Source organism: Pan troglodytes, chromosome 20 (assembly GCF_028858775.2).
Source record: "Pan troglodytes isolate AG18354 chromosome 20, NHGRI_mPanTro3-v2.0_pri, whole genome shotgun sequence".
NCBI classification, from domain to species: domain Eukaryota; kingdom Metazoa; phylum Chordata; class Mammalia; order Primates; family Hominidae; genus Pan; species Pan troglodytes.
Window position 1 is genome coordinate 47490109 of NC_072418.2, and position 26160 is coordinate 47516268.

The 26160-nt window shown below is 44.6% G+C and overlaps 1 pseudogene; it reads right to left on the reverse strand.

The window, feature by feature from the left end:
• Positions 1 to 9806: 9806 nt before the first annotated feature.
• LOC100610120 (carcinoembryonic antigen-related cell adhesion molecule 5-like) lies at positions 9807 to 23672 on the reverse strand (annotated as a pseudogene).
• Between the last annotated feature and the right edge of the window lie 2488 nt (positions 23673 to 26160).

A 26160-nucleotide genomic window follows, 5' to 3' on the forward strand; every position in this document is an offset into this window, starting at 1 on the left:
GTGGCCTCAGCAGGTCAGCTCCCCTCTCTAGGGACTACTTTCCTCAGCTCTAAAATGGAGATGATGCCCAGGCACACTGGCTCACATCTGTAATCCCAGCACTTTGGGAGGCTAAGGTGGGAGGATCACTTGAGCCCAGGAGTTCAAGACCAGCCTGGGCAACATAGTGAGACCCCATCTCAATTAAAATAAAATAATAAAGCAGAGTAGATGATGATGCTTTTGTCTCCTAGGAAGCTCTGTGGTTATGAGCACTTGACCTCAGTGTGCCAGGCCATCTGTCACCCTGGCTTGTGGCACCATTTACAAGCACTAGGCTAGCTGGCTGCCTGGGCTGGCAAGACAGTCCTTTACATCCCAGCCATGGTTCATTGGGAAAAATTTGTCACCCTTGCATGCTTCCGTGTGCTCCATCTGCAGACTGGGAGAAATCACAGACTCCCCGCACAAGACGGTTGTGAGGATCGAATGAGTCAGTGCCAGGAAAGTGCTCAGAGCAATGCCTGGCACAGCGTAAGCCATCAACAAATGCGAATTCCCACTGGATGTCATGACTGCCCTGCATCATAATCTCACTGCAGCCCTGTGAGGGGGTACGCATTCACTCACTCTGTCACTACTGTGGACTGAATGTTTGTCTCTCTGTCATTCAGATGTTGAAGAAATCCTGATCCTGCATGTGATGGTTTTAGGAGGCAGAAACTTTGGGAGGTAATCAGGTCCCTCCCAATGGGATTAGTGCTCTTATAAAAGGGACCTCAGAGAGCTCTCTTGTTCACTTTCCACCACGTGGGGAATGCAACAAGAAGACGGCAGTCTGTCACCCAAGAAGAGAGCCCCCACCAGAACCTGACAAAGCTAGCACCCTCATATAGGCCTTCCAGCCTCCAGAACTGCATGAAATAGCTTTCTGTTCTTTACAAATCACCCACTCTGTGGTCTGTTCTAGCAGCCCGAACTGACCGAGAGCCACTCAACATATATTTCATGAGTGCCTACTGTGCCTGTTCTAGGTGCTGGGGACATAGCAGGTAACGAGACCATCAGACAAGGCCAGGTGCAGTGGCTCATGCCCATAAATCCAACACTCTGGGAGGCCAAGGTGGGATGATTGCTTGAGCCCAGGAGTTTGAGACCAGCCTGGGCACCCCTCTCTACAAAAAAATTAAAATAAAAAAAAAATAGCAGGCATAGTGGTGCGTATCTGTAGTTGCAGCTATTCAGGAGGCTGAAGAGGGAGGATTGCTTGGGTCTGGGAGTTCAAGGCTACAGTGAGCCATGATCGCACCACTGCACTCCAGCCTGGGTGATGGAGCAAGACTCTGAAAAAAAAAAAAAAAAGAAAGAAAGAGAGAAAGAGAGAAAAAAGAAAGAAAGAGAGAGAAAGAAAGGAAAGAGAAAAAAGAAAGAAAGAAAGAAAGAGAAAAGAAAGAAAGGAGGGAGGGAGGGAAGGAAGGAAGAAAGGAAGGAGAAAAAAAAAGAGTGGGGTAAGGAATATGATTATTCCATCCCATAGTTAAAAACACTGAAGCTCCCAGAGGTGAGATGATTTGGATAAAGTCACAGGGCATCTCAGGCCCTGGCCCTCAACCTCCATGTGCGTGTGCCTTTTTCCAAGGGCCCTTCGCTGCCCCCAGCCCCACCTTTCTGTACACCCAGATCAATGAACACCAATGTGGCCACATCACCCCGCCACGCCTTCAGACTCTATGGGTCCCTGTACTGAAGGCGCCTGACCCAGACCAGCCCAGCATTCAAGGTCTCTGCCACCCACCTCGTTCTTCCCAGAATGTCTGAAACTTCTGACCACCCACCTTCTCCTAAGCCAGCTTCCCTCCCCACCACCTCTGCCCTGAGGCACTCTCCCCTCTTCCCCTCCTCCCTACCCAAGACAACAGAGCTGCTGCTGGAATGAACTTCCCAAATCTGCCCCTTCATGCAAAGGCAGGGTTTCCTCTCCTGAAATTCCCACCAATTCACCCACTCAGCCCCCAGGGCAGATTCTGTTTTTTGCTGCCCCAAGGAAAGAAAGGGACTTTCTGGGCCCCTCCCTGTAGCACAACTTCCAATTATTTCCAACAGGTGAAAATAAACCAGGTCCTCTCCACTTCCCACCCTTACCTACCAGGTCTCAGCCATGTAGGCTGGCTCAAAATTGTGTCTTCCCACGGGACTGACCTCCCAGCCCAGGATGCTGCCCTATGACTGTGCCCTCACTGAGGCCATTCACTCAGCAAAGATTTGTATGGCCCTACTATGTGCCAGGCACTGTTTCAGGTATCAGGGCATGCCAGCAAATGAAACAAATAGAGATCTCTGCCTTTATAGAAATGACATGTAATGAGTGCTGGGAGGGGAGGAGGGAGACAGATAATAATTGAGATACGTGGAAAATAACTGGCTGGGCACGGTGGCTCATGCCTGTAATCTCGACATTTCGGGAGGCTGAGGCAGGAGGATCACTTGAACCCAGGAGTTTAAGACCAGCCTGGGCAACGTAGCAAGATCCCATCTCAAAGTAAATAAATAAATGTGCTTTTTTAAACATTTAAAAACATGAAAATATTAAAATTAATTTTTTTAAAAAAAAATTAGAAAACGTAGCCAGCCACAGTGGCTCATGCCTGTAATCCCAGCACTTTGGGAAGCTGAGGTGGAAGAATCACTTGAGCCCAGGAGTTCAAGACCAGCCTGGACAACATAGGGAGATCCCCATCTCTACATAAGATCAAAAAGTTAGCTGGGTATGGTGGTGTGTGCCTGTACTCCCAGCTACTCAGAAGGCTGAGGCAGGAGGATCACTGCCTGGAGTTTAAGACCAGCCTGGGCAACATAGCAGGATCTCACCTCAAAGTAAATAAATAAATGCTTTTAAAAAATTTAAGAATGCAAAAACATTAAAAATAAAAAAATAATAATTAGGAAATGTGGCCAGGCACAGTGGCTCATGACTGTAATCCCAGCACTTTGGGAGGTTGAGGTGGGAGAATTGCTTGAACCCAGGAGTTCAAGACCAGCCTGGGCAACATAAGGAGAACCCATTTCAACACAAGATCAAAAAGTTAGCTGGGTATGGTGATGTGTGCCTGTACTCCCAGCTACTAGGGAGGATGAGGCAGGAGGATCACTTGAGCCCAGGAGTTTGAGGCTGCAGTGAGCTATAATCATGCCACTGCACTCCAGCCTGGGTGACAGAGTAGCTGGGATTTTGTCTCTAATATAAATAAATGAATAAATAAGTGGAAAATTACTAAACTATCTATGATGTTGGAAAGTGAAGTGTGCCATGGGGGATGAGGGCAGGCAGCGTCAGAGTGCCAGAGTGGGCACGCAGGATTCAATGCTAAAGCAGGCAGTCTGGGTAGCCCCATGGAGTTTTAAGCAACGACTTGAAGGAGGTGAGAGGGCAAAATATACATACATTTGGAGGTTTCTAAGAATTAATTCACTTCTGAAAAAAAAAATGCAGGCAGAGTCCCAAGGAGCCATTCCCTGCTTCCTGCATTTAAATAACTGAGTTTTCTATTTGCTGCCACAATAAATTCCTCCAGACTTGGCAGCTTAAAACAACATAAGTTTATCCTTTTGCAGTTCTGTAGATAGAAGTCCAGGATGGCTAAATGACTTCTCTGCTCTGGGCTTTATGGAGCTAAAATAAAGGTGTTGGCAGCTGAGCTCTTAATGGGGGAGCTTTGGGAAGAATCTGCTTCCAAGCTGTCATTCAGGCTGTGGTTGGCAGAATCCAACTCCTTGGTATTATAAAGCTGGAAACCTGTTTCTGCGATGGTTGCCAGCTGAGGGCTGCCCTTAGCTCTGGAGGCCTCTCTCCTGTCCTTGCCTTTGAGCCCGTACATCTCAGAGCCAGCAACGCCACAACAAATCCTTCTTGGGCTTGGGATCTCTCTGGATTCCCTGTCTGCTGCATCTCTTCACAATTTTTTCTTTTTAGAGACAGCGTCTCCCTCTGTCGCCCAAGCAGTGGTGCAATCATAGCTCACTGCAGCCTTGAACTCCTGGGCTGAAGAAATCCTCCTGCCTCGGCCTCCAAAAGCACTGGGATTACAGGCATGAGCCACTGCACCAGGCCCTCTGTCTGCCACCTCTCTCTTCTGCTTCCAGCTGGGGAAAATTATCTGCTTTGAAGGGCTTGGGTGATTAGGTTGGACCCCCCTGGATAATCCAGGATAATCTCCTTATTTTGAAGTTTGTAACTGTATTAGTCCGTTTTCACACTGCTGATAAACTGGGCAGCTTACAAAAGAAAGAGATTTAATGGACTTACAGTTCCACATGACGGGGGAGGCCTCACAATCATGGCAGAAGGCAAGGAGGAGCAAGTCACATCTTACATGGGTGGCAGCAGGCAAAGAGAGAGCTTGTACAGGGAAACTCCCCCTTATAAAACCATCAGATCTCATGAGACTTATTCACTCTCAGGAGAACAGCACAGGAAAGACCTGCCCCCCTGATTCAATTACCTCCCACCAGGTCCCTTCCACAACACACGGGAATTCAAGATGAGATTTGGGTGGGGACCACAAAACCTAACCACATCAGTAACCTTAATTACATCGGCAAAGTCATTTTGCTTTTGTAATGTAACATATTCACAGGTTTGTTCATTGTTTATGGCTGAGTAGTATTCCATGGTGAATATATATCACAGGTTCCAAGAACTAGGACGTGGGCACCTTTGGTGGGGGGTCACTATTCTGCCTACCATAATGACATGATGTGAAAGCAGGAATGTCTAGAGTTCAGGCAGCCATTCTGAGACCATGAAGTAGCAAGTTCAGCAGGATATGCAATGCACTGAGGGTGGAGGGATGGATGAGAGGATATCACTGAGCCATGGAATAAACCTAGGGCATCTTGCAAAATGACAATTATGATTTTTGCCACTGTGATCCAGGTTGTCTTTGGTTTGCAGCTGAATGCATTCTACCTGGCTCCTTTCCAGATCACCATTGGAAGTGTTTATTGGAAGACCTTGCATCAAAACCCTGATCTTTCAGAAACGTAGAGTTTGTAGTAGTGTTCTTTTTCTTAAAGGGTGCTAAAACTTGTAAAATCGACTTTGAGAAAGAGCCTACTCAAAATTACTCCTCTGTTTAAACAGAGATTCCAGTCTAAGCTCCCTTTTATCCCATATGGGGAAACTAGGGCCCACAGGGTACAGTGAAGTTTTTCTCCAGGGTTATAGAACTGAGTCTTCTTGGAGCATCTGGGAAACTCAGTTTTGTACTGTTGACTTTTTGTGCTTTTCCTGTGTACAAGAAGCAAGATCAGTATAAATGGGAAAATAAATAATGCAGATCCAGGTAATAGAATCCCAACATCTCAATGACATGACTAAGAATTTATACACAAGAACCCCTACACACACACACACACACACACACACGCAACACATCATCATCGTCGTCATCGTCATCCTCATCATCACCATCATCATTATCCTGCCCCCTGCAGCCTCTACACCATACTTGTTTCCATGACTCCTTAAATTCCTAGAGTGGCACAGAAAACAGACAAAAGATTAGCTCACAGATGCTATTTTATTAAACTCATGATGCCCACTGACATAGAAAGGGACATATCTTTTCTCAGTCATGGTTCAAAGGAGTAAACTTTCCCAGAAGCTTCTCCAGCTAAGATATTCTCCCCTCACCAATATAACAATTTCACTAACACTCTCCCACTTCTACCCACTCCATCATCATAAGCATCCACATCCCACTCTACCCAGTCAGAGCTATGACTTCTTCTTCTAGAACTTGGGACACCACCAATCAGAGAGTAAAATACTTTGGATCTTCCAAGTAACCTGCGGGATACTTTTTTTTTTTTTTTTTTGAGACGGAGTTTCACTCTGTCACCCAGGCTGGAGTGCAGTGGCACGATCTCAAGTCACTGCAACCTCCACCTCCCAGGTTCGAGTAATTCTCCTGCCTCAGCCTCCTCAGTAGCTGGAATTACAGGCACCCACAACCACACCTGACTAATGTTTTGTATTTTTAGTAGAGATGGGGTTTCACCATGTTGGCCAGGCTGGTCTCGAACTCCTGACCTCAGGTGATCCACCCACCTTGGCCTCCCAAAGTGCTGGGATTATAGGCATGAGCCAAGCGCCCAGCCACCTGCAGGATGCTTTTAAGTTCACCTCAAGATCGTGCACTAACAATTTTGTAAGGTGCTTAGCTCTTGTCTCACTACTAGGAAGAAAAGAGTGTCCAATCTTGCATTATCAAGCCAGCCATGAAAATTCCATTTAAGGGAGATGGTGGGGACAAAGAAGCATGGATGAGGGTCAGACAGAGTTCTGTGGTAGGAAAATGAGAGGCTCCCAGGAGCTGAAGGATGTTAGAGATCAACTGATAACATGAGGATATTAGCTAATGCTGCCAAGGACTCTGTACAGACTCCTCAGCCTCCCAAGTAGCTGGGACTACAGACACATGCCATGGCACCCAGCTAATTTTTTTTGTAGTATTTCAGAGGGGAGTCTCTCTACGTTGCCCATGCTGGTCTCGAACTCGTGGCCTCAAGCAATCCTCCCACCTCAGCCTCCCAAAGCACTGGGATTACAGGCGTGAGCAACCGTGCCTAGTCTGAACTGTGAATTTTTGAATGCAAAAGCTGACTGAGCTACTTGAGCCACAGCCCTTAGAGAGTTACACATAATATGCAAAGAAGGAATGCAACATAAGAAAGGGTATTCTACATCATAACACTTGTTTTGTTTGTTTGTTTTTTTTTTTGAGACAGAGTTTCGCTCTTGCTGCCCAGGCCAGAGTGCAGTGGTGCCATCTTGGCTCACCGCAACCTCCACCTCCGGGGTTCAAGCAATTCCCCTGCCTCAGCCTCCCGAGTAGCTGGGATTACAGGCATGTGCCACCACACCCAGCTAATTTTGTATTTTTAGTAGAGACGGGATTTCTCCATGTTGATCAGGCTGGTCTCAAACTCCCAACCTCAGGTGATCTGCCCGCCTCAGCCTCCCAAAGTGCTGGGATTACAGGCGTGAGCCACCGCGCACAGCCAACACTTCTTAACTGGTGGAGTAAACGTGTGGAGGTGGTCTGTGAAGCTACAAGGTAAGTCCTAATCATCATGCAATCCCCTGTCTAAAGCATTTTTGTTTTAAAACAGGAAAGAGATTGGGGAGTGCTTACAACCTTCTACCTTTCAATGAAGATCACCTCAAATCTGTTAAAATAGCTGGCTCAGTGTCTCTTTTTGGCCTTGGGAGGAGTTGAAATCTCTGGTCAGGGTGTTGAAGACTGGTCACAATGCAGTTGACATCTCCATGCCTCTGGAAAATATGAAACCTTGGCTCAACCCTACCCAAGAAAGGGACTTTCTGTTCTGGCCTCCATAGCCAGAAACGCCTCTGCCTCCCCCAGCTGTGGAAGGAATACTTGATTCCCAACTCAGGGTCAGCTGCCCTTACTCTCTGCTCAATTCCTCTTTTTTCTCTGAAACAAAATATTTGGGCATATTTCTCGATACCCTCCTTTCCCTAAATCACCTCCAACATCCAATCAATCACCAACTCCTAAGGGTTCCAATCTTTGAAACTCATTAACCTTCTTTTCTGCCCCCTTTTCTCCATCCGCATGACTTTACCCTAGGCAATACCTCCATCTTCTCTCGTCTGTAAAACTGCTCTGAGTTCCCCAACCCTGACCCCCAGCCTCCCTGTCAGTATACTTAACCCCTCCAACATGCCCACCACAATTCTGGCCACCTTTCCAAATCCCAGCTCTGAATTAGAGTCTCTCTCTCTCTCCTCTAAACAGAGAGGCTCAAAGACCCCCAGCTGACCCTACAAGAAGTCTGGGATACTGCCATTCTTTCCTGGTAAATCCCCTCCCATGATCCCTTACTGTCCACAGGGTGAACATGTAATTCTTCAGTCTGGCATCTGAAGCTTCTGAAGCATCTGGAGGTAAGTATTTCATCCTTACCTTGCTGAGCTGAACTCCACAGGATTCCTGGGCTGGAGAGAAGGAAAGAAGAGTTAAGTCCCAAGAGGCGAGTGGAAAAGGTGTCTTCCTCTGCAGCTAAGCCAAAAGCAGGCTGTCTTCATCCCACCTTCTGAAGGAGTGAAAGGGGGCAAAAAGTTGAGATCTCTGCTTCCTAGGCGAGTCCGAGGTCCCAGAGAACCTGAAGGTAGAGCAAACCTCGTGTTATCATGGTGAATAATATTGGCGTCCATCCCAGGAAACTGAGCTAATGCTCTCTGCCCAGATGTGCACAGGGACGACACACCACGAGCGATCTTGGTCCCATCCCACCCCTATTCTGCTCCAGGCTTCAGGTAGCACAGTGGTTAAGGACCCAGACTCTACAGTGAGAGAGAAATGGGTTCAAAGCTCCCCCAGCTCCTCTGCTCACCGTCTATGTGACCTCGAGCATGAGACAGAGCCTCTTTAAGCCCCAGTTTCTTCTTCTGCGTAATAGGTGTAACCCTAGCTCCTCCCTCCTCGATGAAATGAGGAGACGCTGAATGCAGTGGCTCAGCAGAGGGTGAAATACAGCAAGCCCACAGGAAATGGGGCTGCAGTCATTTGTCTTTGCACAACTGGTAGTAGGATGGAGAGTGGACGCTCAAAGATACCAGGTCCTAACCCTTGCAACCTGTAAATGTTACGTCATAAGGAAACAAGGTTTTTGCAGATACGATTAAGGATCATGAGATGAGGATGTCATCTAGATGATGCGAGTGGACAGTAAATGCCATCACGAGTTTCCTCATGAAAGAGTAGAGGGAGATTGGACACCCACAGAGGAGAAGGCAATGTGAAGAGGAGCAGAAGGTGACCCGGACACAAGTCACAGAATGCCACCAGCCAGCAGAAACATGACTGCAGCAGACCCAGGGTCCCACGCCCAGAAACCTCCAGAACACCTCAAGGGAATTGTAAACCAGCAAGAGATAGCTTTACTTTTTTTTTTTTTTTTTTTTTTTTTGAGACAGGGTCTCACTCTGTTGCCCAGGCTGGAATACTGTGGCATGATCATGGCTCACAGCAGCCTCAAACTCCTGGGCCCAAGCGATTCTCCCATCTCAGCCTCTTGAGTAGCTGGGACCACAGGCATGTGCCACCACATCCAACTAATTTTTTGTATTTTTGGTAGAGACAGTTTCACCGTGTTGCCCAGGCTGGTCTCGAACTCGTGAGCTCAAGTGATCCACTTGCCTCAGCTTCCCAAAATGCTGGGATTACAGGAGTGAGCCTCTGTGCCCAACCTAGGTAGTGATATTTATGATTAGCCACGCCATAATTATAATATGATATTATACCTAGGGTTTAGCGGACACTATATAAATGTTAGTTGTAACTAATAATGGTTATTTCAACAATATTATTAATAGACAAATTTAGTTACCATTTACCATGTACAGACATTAGCTAAGTCCTGATGATGCCGGTGAATTGTCTCCACAACTATAAGGTAATGGCTACCTTTATCCCCATTTCACAGGTGAGGAAACTAAGGCAATAGTGGTTAGGACACCCTTCCAAGGTTGCCACTGCGAGGAGCTGGTGACAGAGGGGTCTGAATTCACTTCCATCTGACTCAAGAGCCCAGGATCGAACTCAGGACAAATGGGTGGTGCCCCAGCGCCAGTGCTGACTGCCAGTTCCTGAGCAGGTTCTTCCCCTGCAGGCCCACCCACTGGCCCTCAGTGCCCCTGGTCCCTGCCAGTGAAGTTTGCAGCTCCCAGATAAGTAGCCCCCTCTGGGATCCCCACTCAGTCCTGGCTCCGTGACCTCTGAGGGGCCCAGAGCTGGTACCTGGGACCTTATGACCCCAACACAGTAGCCAGCAGTCCCTGTGAGCACCACGCTGATCAGGACACTCGAGGCAATCCCTGCGATGCCTCCAGCAGGAATAGTGGTCCTGAGTAAGGCCGGCTGCAGTTCATCCCCAGGAACCTGTGCAGGAAAGAGAGAGAGAAGGAGAAAGAGAGAGAGAGAGGGAGGGAGAGGAAGAGAGAGGTGTCAGTGCTGGGGCTCTGGGTTTCAGGTCCTCAGAGCTGTTCCCTCCATGTGCTCAATTCGAACCCTCCTCTCCCACCATTTTACAGATTGGGAAACTGAGGCCCAGGGAAAGGAAGCGTCTGTACCAGATAATAAATATAACACTCACAGATGACAGGAATAATGTCTGGTAAACTATATTATCTCATTTATTCCTCGAGACAACCCTATGAGGAAGGCATTGTTAATATCCCCATTAAAGAAACAGGCGCTGAGAAGTTAAACTACCCATCCACCATCACACATGGGGTAGAGTTAGAATTTGAAACATGTTGATGCCAGAGCTTACACTCTGAACCTCTGCACTATGTGGCCTCTGAGGATCACATTCATCCATTCCTCATTCAATGAACATTTATTTAGCACATACTGTGTGTGCCAGACACCTTTTTAGGCACTCGAGGGATATTGCAGAAAACAGAACAGACAAAATTCCTGATGTCCTAGAGCTTACACTTTAGGAGGGAACTGAGACATAAAACACACAATGAGGGCCAGGTGTGGTGGTTCACGCCTGTAATCCCAACACTTTGGGAGTCCGAGGCAGGCGGATCACGAGGTCAGGAGATCGAGACCATGCTGGCTAACACAGTGAAACCCTGTCTTTACTAAAAATACAAAAAATTAGCCGGGCATGGTGGCACGTGCCTGTAGTCCCAGCTACTCAAGAGACTGAGGCAAGAGAATCATTTGAACCCAGGAGGCGGAGGTTGCAGTGGGCCAAGATTGTGCCGCCGCACTCCAGCCTGGGCGACAGAGTGAGACTCTGTCAAAACACACACACACACACACACACACACACACACACACACACACACACACACACACACACACAATGGAGCAAATATATAAAGTGATGACAAGCATTATAAAGGAGTAGAATAAGATGCTATTCGAGGATCTCACAGGAGGACCAGACTTAGTCTGGGGAAATCAGGGAACGCATCCTGGAGGAAGTGACATTTAAGCTGAGATCCAAAAGACAAGTCCAAGATCAGCTGGTAGAGGGGTTAGTCTCCTGAGCAAAGTGGCCAGCATTCATTCATTCATTCATTTATTCATTCAGCAAGCTGTTCTAGGCACTGATGATACAGCAGTCAACACAACAGACAAGGTCTCAACCGTCATAGATCTGGCCACCTGGATGGAGAGATTGATGATAAATAATTAGGCCCTAATAATAATTAGGGCCTGGCATGGTGGCTCACACCTGTAATCCCAGCACTTTGGGTGGCCAAGGCCAGTGGATCACCTGAGGTCAGGAGTTCAAGACCAGCCTGGCCAATATGACAAAACCCCGTCTCTATTAAAAAACATACAGCCAAGTTCAGAAGGACCACCCAACTGACCTGCAGACTTACAAGCTGTAACAAATTCTTATTGTCTTGAGCCACTGGGTCTTGGGGGGGGGGGCATTTTATGCAGCTTTGTTGAGGTACTATATGATTGACCCAAGCCCCAGAACCCACTTATATCAGGCAAGAGACTCTGAGCCATTATCACCATGGCATCTCAACACCCACCTGAGATCTGGATCTTCCCATTGACTGAGCTGCAGAGGTAAGTGATGCTGTTGGAGGCCTCACAGGTGTACCTGCCCTACTGGTCCAGAGTGACCTCAGAAATGACCAGGTGCTGGGTGGCAGGGCCTGGCCTTCTGTCCATCTCCCAGTGGTACTGGGCAGGGGGGTTTGAGTCAGCAAAGCAGGACAGGGTGAGGGCTGCCCCAGCTGTGACCTCTGGGTCTGGAGGGTTGACCATAGGAGGGTCTGGGCCATCTGCAGAGAATTGAGAAGATCAGGCCAGAGGGAAGAGGAAAGGCCTTTGTCCATATCACAATGCATTGGCCATTGTCTCAGATGACACTCTTCCATCCCCCTCCAGTGCACAACTGCATTTGACACTGTTGGCCATCTCCCTTCTAGTTGCTTTCTTGTCCCCTACCACCACCACCTCCCCATACCATATTCTCTACTTCTACTGTGCAGCTAGAGGTATCCTTTTCAAAGCTTGTTCAAACCTGCGTCACATCATGTCCCTTCTCTGCACAAACCCTTCTTTGGCTGCTGTCTCATGCAGGGTAAAAGCCAAAGCCCTCATCATGGCCCACAGGCCCTGCACAGTCTGTCTCATTACCTCTCTTGGGGCAAGACAGTCCTCTTCTTCCTCACTCTCCTTCTTCCCTTTACTTCAGCTACTATGACCTCCTCTCTCAAAACCACACTCCCACCCCAGGCTTGGCATTTGCAGTCTCCCTTCCACAAAATCTCCCCTTGGTGCCCTCTCTCACTTTGTCCAGGACAGACACTTCCAGCTTTGCCAACAGAACCAGCTAAACTTCAGCCGCTCCTTCACCCCTCAACCACACTCCTATGCACATCTCCACCCATCCTTTATCAGGCCCTGGACTCACATGTAACTTTGATGAGAGTGGGGTTGCTGATGCTGCTGGTGGCTGAGTTCCAGCTCTCACACTGGTAGACCCCCGTGTCATTCCTGGTGATGTTCCACAGAGTCAGTGTTCTGCAGTCCAGGGACAGCTCCCTGTGGCCACCAATGAAGAGCTTCTGGCCATTGACATACCGGCGGATAGCCACAGTGCTCCTTGGAGGAAGGCAATGCAGACTGATGGAATCCACATGCTCCACTGGGGCTAAGTTACTGGCTGTGACATTGGGCTGAGGAAGTGTCTCTGCAGGAAAATTAGAAAGAGGTAGAAATGCTGAGTCCTGCCCAGATCATGGGCTTAGAGAAGAACACCCTTAGGGAACACCCTTAGGGCTGAAGGAATTCAGCACACTTGCCAATCATCCATCCATGCACCTGTCCATAAGTCCATCTACTCTCCACCAACTCAGCCTTTCCTACATTCATTCACCCAATTGTTCACTCTTCCAGTCACCCTTCTATTTATCCATCCACCAATTTGTCCCTCAATCCACCCATCTATCCATCCGTCATCCATCCATCCATCCATCCTATCCATAAATCTACCTTCCCATCTACCTACCCACCCAGGGATGCATACATGCACCCATCTTCTCAATCATTCACCATTTTTTTCACCCATTCGTCCACCCAATCATCTTTTCCAATCACTTACCACCCACCTAAATTCGCTCATCCATCTATCCCTTCATTTACCCAATCACCTATTCATTCATCACCCAATCACCTATTCATTCATCCACCAATCCATCCATTGATCTTCCCTTCTGTCTGTTTACTTAATAAATTAACACTTCTGGAGCACCAAGTATGCCCCAGGCTTTGTGCTAAATGCTTAACAGACACAATCTTATATCCTCATGCTTATATTTCAAGAGAAGAGTGGATTTTAACCCATTTCACAGGTGATAAAACTGAGCAAACAATAAGAAGAACCTTCATCAATTGAGTACTTAATTTGTAGTAGATGTTTTATGTGTGTGATTCATTAGACTTCACAACAACCCTGTAAATCCCCATTTGGAAAATGAAGAACCTGAGGCTCAGGGATGATCCATGACTAACCCAAGATGAGGACATTGATCAATGGGGGCAAATGGGATTCACGCTGCCCATCTGCCTGCCTCTTTCCTTTCTCGCTGACCTGCATTACACCCAGGGTGATCTCCCACACAGCTGAGTTGTACCCTCTGTAGCTCCTACGAGTCACCTTGATGTTGAGAGGCACTGTGCTATAACATCCTTTTATTCTCCTAAGTCATAATCACACCATACAAATAAGAAAAGGATCTCAGAAGGGTAACCATTGAAAGCAAAAAGTTTCATCCCTAAATAACTTTTATACCAATATTTTTAAAAATTTGGAGCAAGATAGCACAACTCTTCTTTATAAAGGAAAATACGTATGCAGTAATTTATAAGAAACAGATACTGGAGGCCAGGCACAGTGGCTCGTACCTGTAATCCCAGCACTTTGGGAAGCCAAGGCAGGCGGATCACCTGAGGTCAGGAGTTCGAGATCAGCCTGGCCAACATGGCAAAACCCCGTCTCTACTAAAAACACAAAAATTAGCCAGATGTGCTGGTGCACAGCTGTTATCCCCGGTGGCTGAGGCAGAAGAATCACTTGAACCCAGGAGGCAGAGGTTGCAGTGAGCCAAGATCGTGCCACTGCACTCCAGCCTGGGTGACAGAGTGAGACTTGTCTTAAAAAAAAAAGAGAGAAGAAAAAAAAAAGAAATAGGTACTGGGAATGAACCTGTAAGAGGGTATAATAAAATATTAGCAGTGGTCATTTCTGAGAATGTAGAGTTTTTACCCTTTTCCTTTTTAAAAATATTTGTATGGGTAATTTCTCTTACACTGGATATACAGTATGTATTCAATAAAGAAATAATCAGAAGTAGGATGTAATGTGGCTCTATATTAATTAACAGAAAGATATTAAAGATTAAAAGATGACATTTAAAAACAGTTTAAACAATAATAAGTATAGTCTAATACTATTTGTTGTTTAAAAATACATATATTTGGCCGGCCACAATGGCTCACACCTGTAATCCTAGCACTTTTGGAGGCCAAGGTGGACGGATCACTTAAGCCCAAGAGTTTGAGCCCAGACTGGGCAGCACAGCAAGACCCTGTCTCTACAAAAAGGACAAAAATTAGCCCAGTGTGGTGGCATGTGCCTGTAGTGCCAGCTACTTGGGAGGCTGAGGTGGGAGGATCAATTGATCCCAGGAGGTTGAGGCTACAGTGAGCAAAGATCAAACCACTGCACTCCAGCCTGGCAGACAAAGTGAGACCCTGCCTCAAAAAAAAAAAAAAAAAAAAAGACCACACACATATATTTGAATGTATATACAAAAACAGAGGAATTATAGAAGCCCTGTGGCTTTTTCTGGGAGGCTTACTGTGGACAACATTTTTTGCCTTCTTGCCCATCTATATGATTTACTTTTTCTACAATTATTGTGAAATTTATTTAAAATGTGAAAAAGGTGGCATATAATATTTTTAAAGCAATCCTATCAATGAAAAGTCATTTTGTTGGTTAAAGAATGTAAAAATTTATTCTGCATAACACAGGTTAGAAAAATCTTGCTGAATATATAAAGAAGTGAAACAGCAAAGAAAAGAATTCTAAAAAACAAAACCAAACCCAAATTCACCAATGAAGTCCTGGGGCAGAGAAGAATTTTTCTCTTATTTTTTTTTCTTTTTCTTTTTTTTTTCTTTGATTTTGAGGATTTCACCATTAACCAATAACCCTCAACCCTGGCTTCATACCTGAGACAGTGATGATGGGTGTCCATACTGCTGTGCAAGCCGGAAAGGGAGTTGGAGGCCTTGCAGGTGTAGACCCCTGAGTGTGCCCTGGAGAGACTGGGCATGAAGAGGGTCTGGCCCTCCCACGTGGTGACCCCACTGAAGCTCCATGTGTACTGGGCAAGGGGGTGGGAGTAGGCTAAGCAGACCAGAGTGAGGTTGGAACCAATCACAAAATCTGGGTCTAGTGCGGCCACGATGGGGGTATCCGGGTCATCTGAACAAGGAGAAAGACTTCCTAATTAGGAAGAGCATGAGAAGTAAGGACCACCCCGCTAGATTGCACATTTCAGCTCAGTGTTGGAAGCCTGACATGTTGAGGGAGGCACACAGCACCACAATGTAAAAGTTTGTCAAAGGAAGGAAGGAAGGAAGGGAGGGAGGGGAGGGGAGGGAGGAAGGGAGGAAGGGAGGAAGGGAGGAAGGGAGGAAGGAAGGAAGGGAGGGAGGGAGGGAGGAAGGAAGGAAGGAAGGAAGGAAGGAAGGAAGGAAGGAAGGAAGGAAGGAAGGAAGGAAGGAACCATGGCTGGCAGTAGCCTTCCTCTTGTGTCTATTACCCTCCTTGATCTTTGAAGACTGTCAGCTCCATGAGGACAGGGATATGCTTGTCAGTTATGTTAACTGCTTTGACTAGAAATAACACCCAATACACACAGCACACAGTGGATGCTCAGTAGATGCTTTCCCAAAAGTAGAGGGACAGAGGGGCAGAAAGAGAAAAACACGTGGGTTCAAGTTCTTATCTTTCTTCTTGACCACGGTGAGATCTTGGGTGTGCCCTTCCCCTTTCTTAATCTCAGTTTTCTTGTTTGTAAAATGTGGTGTCTCTGAAAGTCCTTCCAGTTCTGCAAATATTTATGTTGTCAAGTCTGGAATTTCTGGGATCTTGGCTTCCTACAATCTCCATCTACCTTTGTACCTGAGATTGAATGGGTCTGAAAGTCCTTAATCGGGTACATAGTAGAAACTCAATACATGCCCCTTAAATAAATAAATGATGATAAACTTCTGAGAGAATAGTCATTGTAAACGTCTATTAAGCACTTAGTGTGCAGAGCAGTGGAAAAGAATAAAGAAAAAAAGAGAAAAAAGAGAAGCACTTGCTATGTTCCAGGCACTATTCTAAGTTCCTTAAATGAACTAACTCACTTAATCCTCATAATCACCCAATGAGATAGATAATATTATGATTCTCACTTTGCAGATGAGAAAACTGAGGATGTAGAAAAGTGAAGTGACTTGCCCAAGGACACCTAGCTAAGAAATAGCAGGGACGGCTGGGCGCAGAGGCTCACACCTGTAATTCTAGCACTTTGGGAGGCTGAGGCAGGAGGATTGCTTGAGCTTAGGAGTTCGAGATTAGGCTGGGCAACATAGTGAGACTTTGTCTCTACCAAAAGTTGTAAAAATTAGCCAGGCATAGAGGCATGTGCCTGCGATCCCAGCTACTCCAGTGGCTGAGGCAGGAGGATTGCTTGAGCCCAGAAGGGCAAGGCTGCAGTGAGCTATGATCCAGCCACTGCACTCCAGCCTGGACAACAGAGTGAGACCATGACTCAATAAATAAATAAATAAATAAAAGAAACAGAAGCACTAGGATTTGAACCAAGGCAGTCTGTAGAGTCTCTGATTTAAACACTAAGCTATAAATCATGGATGAACCAGTAGATAGTTGGGCTGGAGGTTCTGTGTGGATCAGAGGTGAGTTAGAGCAAAGAAACCCAGACTTACAAGCCACGCCAACCACGAGGGCTTCACTGAGCCTGGATCCCAGGTGGTTCCTGACCTCACAGTGGTAGGTGCTGGAGTCATTGCGTGTGACTGTGAGGATGGTGAGGACCCTGCCATCTCTGGAGATTACTGGTCCATCCCCTTCCTGAATCACCTCAAGGTTCAGAAACCACTGGAATGTCCCATCATTGGAGAAATGCATGTCAAATTCAAGGAGTCTGTGTGCTCCACAGGGGCCAAGTTCTGGGCTTCCACCGGGGGCTGGTGCAGCTTCTCTGGGGAGAAGGAAAGAGAAAGAATGGCGTTATAGGACAGGGGAGGATCTGGAACCCTAGGAATGATCAGCAGCAGGAATAGGCTGGGGACCTTGGAAACACCATTGTTGGCTTTGCTGTTTCCAAGATGACCAATAAGCGCGCGCGCGCGCGCACACACACACACACACACACACACACACACACACCCAACAGCTCTACTTTCGGAAGTTCTTAAGGGTCTAGAGATCCCAGATCCTCTCCCCAGAAATACACCCAATAACACACACACCACACAAATACCTATATATTTGTATATAATTTCAAGGGGTTATGGGGCACTCTAAAGACCAACTTTAGATTTCAAGTGAGGAATCTTATACCTAGATTACAAATTAGTAAATATTTTTCTTTTTTGAGACAGGGTCTTGCTCTGTTGCCCAGGCTTCAGTGCAGTGGCACTAACACGGCTCACCGTAGTCTCAACCTCCCAGGCACAAGCGATCCTCCCGCTTCAGCCTCCTGAGTAGCTGAGATCCATGCATGTCACCATCCTCAGCTACTTTTGAAAAACTTTTGTAGAGTGGGGTCTTGCTGTGCTGCCCAGGCTGGTCTCAAACTCCTGGACTCAAGTGATTCTCCTGTCTTGACCTCCCAAAGTGCTGGGATGACAGGAAGTAAATATCTTTCTTGAAGTCAACTTAGAAATACAAGTTGAAAGTTACACATGTTTATATAACTTTTGACCCAATGGTTACACTTTTTAAAACGGTTTTATTGAGGTATAATAAGCAAATAAAAATGTTGTATGTTCAAAGTGTACAACTTGATGTTTTGATAGTTGATCTCTACAATCAAGCTAATTAACATATCCATCACCGGCTGGGTGTGGTGGCTCAGGCCTGTAATCCCAGCTCTTTGGGAGGCTGAGGAATGTGGATCACCTGAGGTCAGGAGTTTGAGACCAGCCTGGCCAACATGGTGAAACCCCATCTCTACTAAAAAATACAAAAATTAGCCAGGTGTGGTGGCATGCACTTGTAATTCCAGCTACTTGGGAGGCTGAGGTGGGAGGATCTCTTGAACCTGGATGGTGGGGGTTGCAGTGAGCCGAGATCATACCACGACACTCCAGCATGGACAACAGAGTGAGACTCCATCTCAAAAAAATGAAAAAAAAAAAAAGGAAGAAAGGAAAAAAAACTGCTGGATGCTTGCTTGCATTGCTTCCATTGCTTGCACTGCAAGCATTATCTCATGTACTACTGGTATCACCCTGTGCTGTAAAGACTATTAATATCCCATTTTACAACAGGTAAACTGAGGTTTATGTTGGGTAAGTGAGTTGTGAAAAACCAAGTTGTAAGTGGGTGAATCATTTTTAAACTCAGGGCTATGTGACTCCAAACTTCATAACCACTGTGAAATAAATACTATGTAGAAAAATCTATTTTTAAAAAATCTCAGAAAATGAAGCAGGCACAGTTTTCCCTATTCCATCCCCTGAGCACAGTTAAAAACCTTGGATATTATCACTTCTACATTGCTGGTGGGAATGTAAACTAGTACAGCCGCTATGGAAAACAGTGTGGAGATTCCTTAAACAACTAAAAGTAGAACTACCATTTGATCCAGCAGTTCCACTACTGGGTATCTACCCAGAGGAAAAGAAGTCATTACACAAAAAAGATACTCGCACACGCATGTTTATAGCAGCACAATTCACAATTGCAAAATCGTGGCACCAACCCAAATGCCCATCAATCAACAAGTGGATAAAGAAACTGTGATATATATTCATATATATATAGTCATATATATAGTCATATATATTCATATATATTCATATATATTCACATATATATTCATATGTATATATTCACATATATTCATATATTCATATATTTTCATATATAGTCATATATACATGCATATATACACGCGCATATACATGCATATATACATGCGCATATACATGCATATATACACATTCATATATACATGCATATATACACATTCATATATACATGCATATATACACATTCATATATATTCATATATACATTCATATATATTCACATATATATTTATATATATTCATATATACACATATAGTCGTATATATATTCATATAGTCATATATATATTCATAGTCATATATAGTCATATATATTCATATATTCAGTCATATATATTCATATATTCATATATAGTCATATATTCATATATAGTCATATATATTCATATATAGTCATATTCATATATAGTCATATATTCATATATATATTCATAGTCATATATTCATATATATTCATATATATAGTCATATTCATATATATTCATATATAGTCATAGTCATATATATTCATATATTCATATATATTCATATATAGTCATATAGTCATATTCATACGTATATTCATACGTATATTCATACGTGTATTCGTGTGTATTCGTGTGTATTCGTGTGTATTCGTATGTGTATTCGTGTATTCATATGTGTATTCACATATATATTCGTATGTGTATTCGTATATATATTCGTATGTGTATTCGTATATATATTCGTATATGTATTTATATATTCATATATATATATGAATGATGGAATACTACTCGGTCATAAAAAGGAATGAATTAACAACATTTGCAATGACCTGGATGAGACTGGGGACTATTATTCTAAGTGAAGTAACTCAGGAATGGAAAACCAAACATCATATGTTCTCACTGATATGTGGGAGCTAAGCTATGAAGACACAAAAGCGTAAGAATGATACAATGGACTTTGGGGACTTGGGGTGAAGAGTGGGAGGGGAGTGAGGGATGAAAGACTACAAATAGGGTGGAGTGTATACGGCTCAGGTGATGGGTGCACCAAAATCTCACAAATCACCCCCAAAGAACTTACTCATGTAACCAAACACGACCTGTACCCCAATAACCTATGGAAAAATAAATAAAATAAAATAAAGCAATAGAGAAAAAGCCTCAAAAATATGAACAGAACATCATTGTTCTATGGGAATAATATCAAGCAGTCTATCACAGGTGTAGCTAAAGAATAAATAAATAAATAAAATAGACTCGGAAAGGAGGAGAGAATATGGCAGACTGGCTGCGGATCTCAAGACCGGAGAAAGGACATGGTGGTGAGTTTTCTGGACTTTCTTTGCACCTCACAGATCCCAGACTGGGAGCTGGAGAACCTGGCAATCTAGAAATGCCAATGAGTGTAGATCCAAAAAAGGCTCAAGCAAAGCCTGCTCTAGCCAAAGGACAAGAAGCAGCAGCCTGACAAGATTTGCTAAAGACAGCAAATCTTTACAAGATAATCACTTTGCTGCTGTGATATCCCACAGAAAAGCCTGGACATTTACCCTTGCCAGCTGTACAGAGACACCCATTCCCTCCACCAGGCTGAATAAGCAGCTAGGACTGTCATCCTTGCCCAGCAGTAAGGAGCACCAACCCTGCAGTGTCCATTGAGGCCACTAGGGAGCTGTAACCAGACGTCTCTGCCCCTTCTAGGCAAGATGGTATCAGAGGATGTCTCAGTGGGAAGCCTAAACTCTGCTAACTGCCCAGAGTAACAGTTGCCCCGCCCCACCTGGAATGTCAACAGAGGCCAAATGGGGAACCTGGACCTCCATCCCCACTGGTGTAACAAGACGGTGCCCTTTTTGCCCCACCAGCAAGATGTCAGAGGAGACCTGCTATAACAGAAGATTTAAATGAGATCCAGCGTCTCATAATTTCCAAAATGTCCAGGGTGTTGTTGAAAATCACTTGTCATACACCTACCTGTAATCCCAATACTTTGGGAGGCCAAGGTGGGAGGATTGCTTGAGCTCAGAAGTTCGAGACCAGCGTGGGCAACATAGTGAGACCTCCGTCTCTACAAATAAAATTTCAAAAAATTAGCTGGGTGTGGTGGCATACGCCTATAGTCCCAGCTACTCGGGGGACTGAGATGAGAGGTTCACTTGAGCCCAGGAGCTCGAGGCTGCAGTGAGCCGTGATTGCACCACTGCACTCCAGCCTGGGTGACAGAGTGCGACCCTGTCTCAAAACAATAAAATTTCAAAAACTGATACTGAGTTTCTATAAAATTGTAAGAATTCACTACACTGATGTTAGAATTGTCTTAAAAGAATCTTAGAGCAGCCAACATAAAAATGCTTCAATGAACAATTACAAACACTTGAAATAACCAGAAAGTCTCAGCAAAGAAATAGAAGATATGAAAAAGAAAAACCAGAAAGTCTCAGCAAAGAAATAGAAGATATGAAAAAGAACCAGACAGAAATTTTAGAATGGAAAAGCACAGTAACAGAAATTTTTTAAAAACTTAATGTTTGAGCCCAGCTGCAGAATGGAGATGACAGAGATAAAAATCAGTGCAGATAAAAGTTACCAAATCTGAACAACAGAAAGAAAATAGACTGATAAGAAATGAAGAACAGAACTTTGGGACCTGTGGGACTTTAACAAAAGAGCCAACATTCATGTCATTGGAGACCCAGAAGGAAAGGAGGAAGTGGGTATAATGGCTGGTTTCCCAAATCTGGTAAAAGACATACATCTATGGAATCAAGAAACTGAGTAAACCCCAATGCCAGCGTGGTAATCAGGATTCTAAATATAGTCCTTCCAGATTTCTGTTCCTGATTGTTCAATCAAATGCTAATCTAGGTATTGCTTTGAAGGGATTTTGTAATTAAAGCCCAAAGTCAGCTGATCTTAAAATACAGATCATCTGGGTGGGCCTGACCTGATCAGGTGAGTCTTTTAAAAGCAGATCAGATGAGAAAGTCAGAGAATCAAAACACAAGGAGGATTCAATGCATCCTTGCTGTCTTTGAAGATGCAGGGGTCAATGTGTGAGCAGGGTAGAGTGGCCTGCAAGAGCTTAGAGCACCCGCAGATGACAGCCAGCAAGGAAACAGACCTCAGTCCTACAACTGTAAGAACCTGGATTCTGGCCAGGCACAGTGGCTCATTCCTGTAATCCCAGCACTTTGGGAGGCCGAGGCAGATGGATCACGAGGTCAGTAGATCGAGACCATCCTGGCTAACATGGTGAAACCCCGTCTCTACTAAAAATACAAAAACTTAGCCAGGCATGCTGGTGGGTGCCGGAGCTTGCAGTGAGCCGAGATCGCCCCAGTGCACTCCAGCCTGGGCAACAGAGCGAGACTCCGTCTCAAAAAAAAAAAAAAAAAAAGAACCAGGATTCTGCCACCATCTGAATGAGCTTGGATATGGGTTCTTTCCCAAAGCCTACAGGTAAACCCCAGCCAACTCACATCACACCTTGATTTTGACCTGGTGAGAGAACCCAGTTGAGGACACTTGGACATCTGAGGTACAGAAACTGAAATAGTAAATGTTATTCACTGTCTTAGTTCACCCAGAATCAGACTCTGCACTAGAATGTAAGTGCAATTAGTTTATTATTTATTTACTTTTTTGGAGATGGAGTCTCGCTCTGTCGCCCGCCACCACGCCAGGCTAATTTTTTGTATTTTTAGTAGAGACAGGGTTTCACCATGTTAGCCAGGATGGTCTCGATCTACTGACCTCGTGATCCACCTGCCTCAGCCTCCCAAAGTGCTGGGATTACAGGCGTGAGCCACCACACCTTAGTGCAATTAGTTTATTTTGGAGAAAGCATTGGCAGAGGTGTGGGAAAGTAAGTAAGGGAAAAGAAGGAAGCCATATAGAAAAATTAGCTCTATAGAAAACTGGAGCTCACCTCTGAAAACTGGTACAAAACACACCTCTGAGGGCCGGGCGCAGTGGCTCATGCCTGTAATCTCAGCACTTTAGGAGGCTGAGGCAGGCAGATCACCTGAGGTCGGGAGTTTGAGACCAGCCTGACCAACATGGAGAAACCCCCTCTCTACTAAAAATACAAAATTAGCCCGGCGTGGTGTCACATGCCTGTAATCCCAGCTACTCAGGAGGCTGAGGTGGGAGAATCACTTGAACCCGGGAGGCAGAGGTTGCGGTGAGCCAAGATCGTGCCATTGCATTCCAACTTGGGCAACAAGAGCGAAACTCCATCTCAAAACAAAACAACAACAAAAAATAAAACCACCTCTGAGTTGTTCCCCCTAAGTTCAGGGGAATATATCTACCAATTCCTTCTTGGTGTTAGTTAATGGTCACTCCCAGGATGTTAATTTCTCTGACATTTTCAGCCTGCCCTCAGTTGGGGCTTGCATCCTCTTGTACTCAGAGAAATCAGAGAGGCACAGACACTCATGGAAGGGGTTGCGGAAGTACTCACCACTCTCTTTCAGTCATTTCGAGAATTTCTCTTCTTTCATCATTCAGTCGTCCTGAAAGTCCTGTGTGTCAATAATAAATTACACCCACTGAAAGGAAGATGTATATTTCCATTTCATGGCCTTTCATTTTCTATTAGTGTCCCCTTCATTCCACTCCATCTTAGTATTAGAATGATTCTACCAGTGTCTTTCTGGAAAATAGGTGTAGGAATAAATTTATTCTAAAAAATAAAACAACATCTACGCAAAGAGGTCTTAAAACCTTCATAATTAGTTCTATAAAACAATTAACTCCAAGAAGTAATGCTGAATGCTTTCCAAATGCATACTGACAGTAAGAAAACATTATCAAATACCCACATTTGCATTTTTTCTAGACATGGTTACAGACCTAAATCCCTCAGTTGATCAGCTTGAGGGACCAAATAAATCTCTGTTATCGGTATAGCAACAGCACTTACTTGTTTTGTAGCAGTCAGGGCATACCAAAGTAAGATCAAAGAAAAAATAGAATCTCAAGAAATATATTTCTCAAGGTAAACCCTCACCAAATTATAATTGAATGATTAGTCGGGTATAATTTTAGTAGAAAAATTATAGGAAAAAAAAGACAGGACAAAATATGATAATTGAGTTGGCAAAGATCAACTCCTAAGCAGCTAATTTAGTGTTCAATAAAACCCAAAAATGCAGAAGCATGATTTTCCCATTCATAGTATGTTCACATACTATAAATGAGTTATTTTAACCAATTTAGAAGTAAGACCTGGCCAGGCACTGTGGCTTACACCTGTAATCCCATCACTTTGGGCGGCAAGACAGGTGGATTGCTTGAGGCCAGGAGTTCGAGACCAGCCTGGCCGACATGGCCAAACCCCGTCTCTTACTAAAAATACCAAAATTAGCTGGGCGGGGTGGTGCATGCCTGTAATTTCAGCTCCTCAGAAGCCTGAAGCATGAAAATCATTTGAGCCTGGAGGCGGAGGTTGCAGTGAGCTGAGATTGCACCACTGCACTCCAGCCTAGGCAACAGAGGGAGACTCTGTTTAAAAAAAAAAAAAAGGCTGGGCACGGTGGCTCACGCCTGTAATCCCAGCACTTTGAGAGGTCAAGGCGGGTAAGGTGGGTGGATCACAAGGTCAGGAGTTCGAGACCAGCCTGGCCAATATGGTGAAACCCGTCTCTACTAAAAATAAAAAAATCAGTCAGGCATGGTGGTGTGTGCCTGTAATCCCAGCTACTCAGTAGGCTGAGGCAAGAAAATTGCTTGAACCCGGGAGGCGGAGGTTGTAGTGAGCCGAGATCCTGCCACTGCACTCCAGCCTGAGCGACAGAGCAAGACTCTATCTCAAAAAAAAAAGGAAGTGAGATATAAGTATTGTATTGTATCATGATAAAGCAATTATTTGGCATTACACTTTAATGAATTTTATCCAATCAATTTGCCTTTGTAGACACAGAGTGATTCATGTAATATGACATGTAGCATAATTAAGTTTAATCTCTATAATAATGGTTGTTTATCTGTAGGCTATAGTTGTAAAAGAAGAATAAATAAATAAAGCAATCTATCAATCTTGATCAAACAATGTAGCCCACAGTTGATTCAGATGTTACAATAATGTAGTTGGTACAACTCACTGGGCAGCATATACCATGAGCACTAATGAAAAATAAAAATCATGGCAAGGCGCGATGGCTCATGCCTGTAATCCCAGCACATTGGGAGGCAGAGGTGGGCGGATCACCTGAGGTCAGGAGTTCGAGACCAAGCTGGCCAACATGGCGAAATCCCATCTCTACTAAAAAACACAAAAATTAGCCAGGCACAGTGGCGCATGCCTGTAATCCCAGCTACAGGGGAGGCTGAGGCAGAAGAGTCGCTTGAACCCAGGAGGCAAAGGCTGCAGTGAGACGGGATCGTGCCACTGCACTCCAGCCTGGGCAGTAGATTGAGACTCTGTCTCAAAAAAAAATGAAAAATGAAAAATGAAAATCAACTGCATGAAAGTCAATTCAGTTTATGCCTAGCCTTCATTAAAGACCAACAAGAAAAAATAACAAAAAAACAAAAAATAAATGTTTCAGTGAAAATCTCATTTGGGCTCTCATCTTCAGGACAGAGTATAGATGGAAAATACATGTTTGATGTAATAACTGATCTTGTGATATACCTTTATGATGGTAAATAGTTGATATATTAAGAAATAATAGTAAAATAAATGTTATTTTAAGCCTCCAAATTTGTGATAATTTTGTTAGGCAGCAAAAAAAAAAAAAAAAAAAAAAAAACTAATACACCCAAACAGAATAAACCCAAATGAATCTATGCCAGGGCATATCATAATCAAACTGTTGAAAGCTAAAGATGAATTTAAGATCTTGAAAGCAGTGAAAGACAAATGATACCTTACCCATAGGAAGAAAACAATTTCAATGAAAGTAGATTTCTCATCAGAAACTATGAAAGCCAGAAGAAAGAAGCATAACATTTTATAAGTTCTAAAGAACTGTCAACCCAGAATTCTATAACCAGCGAATGAAAAAGAT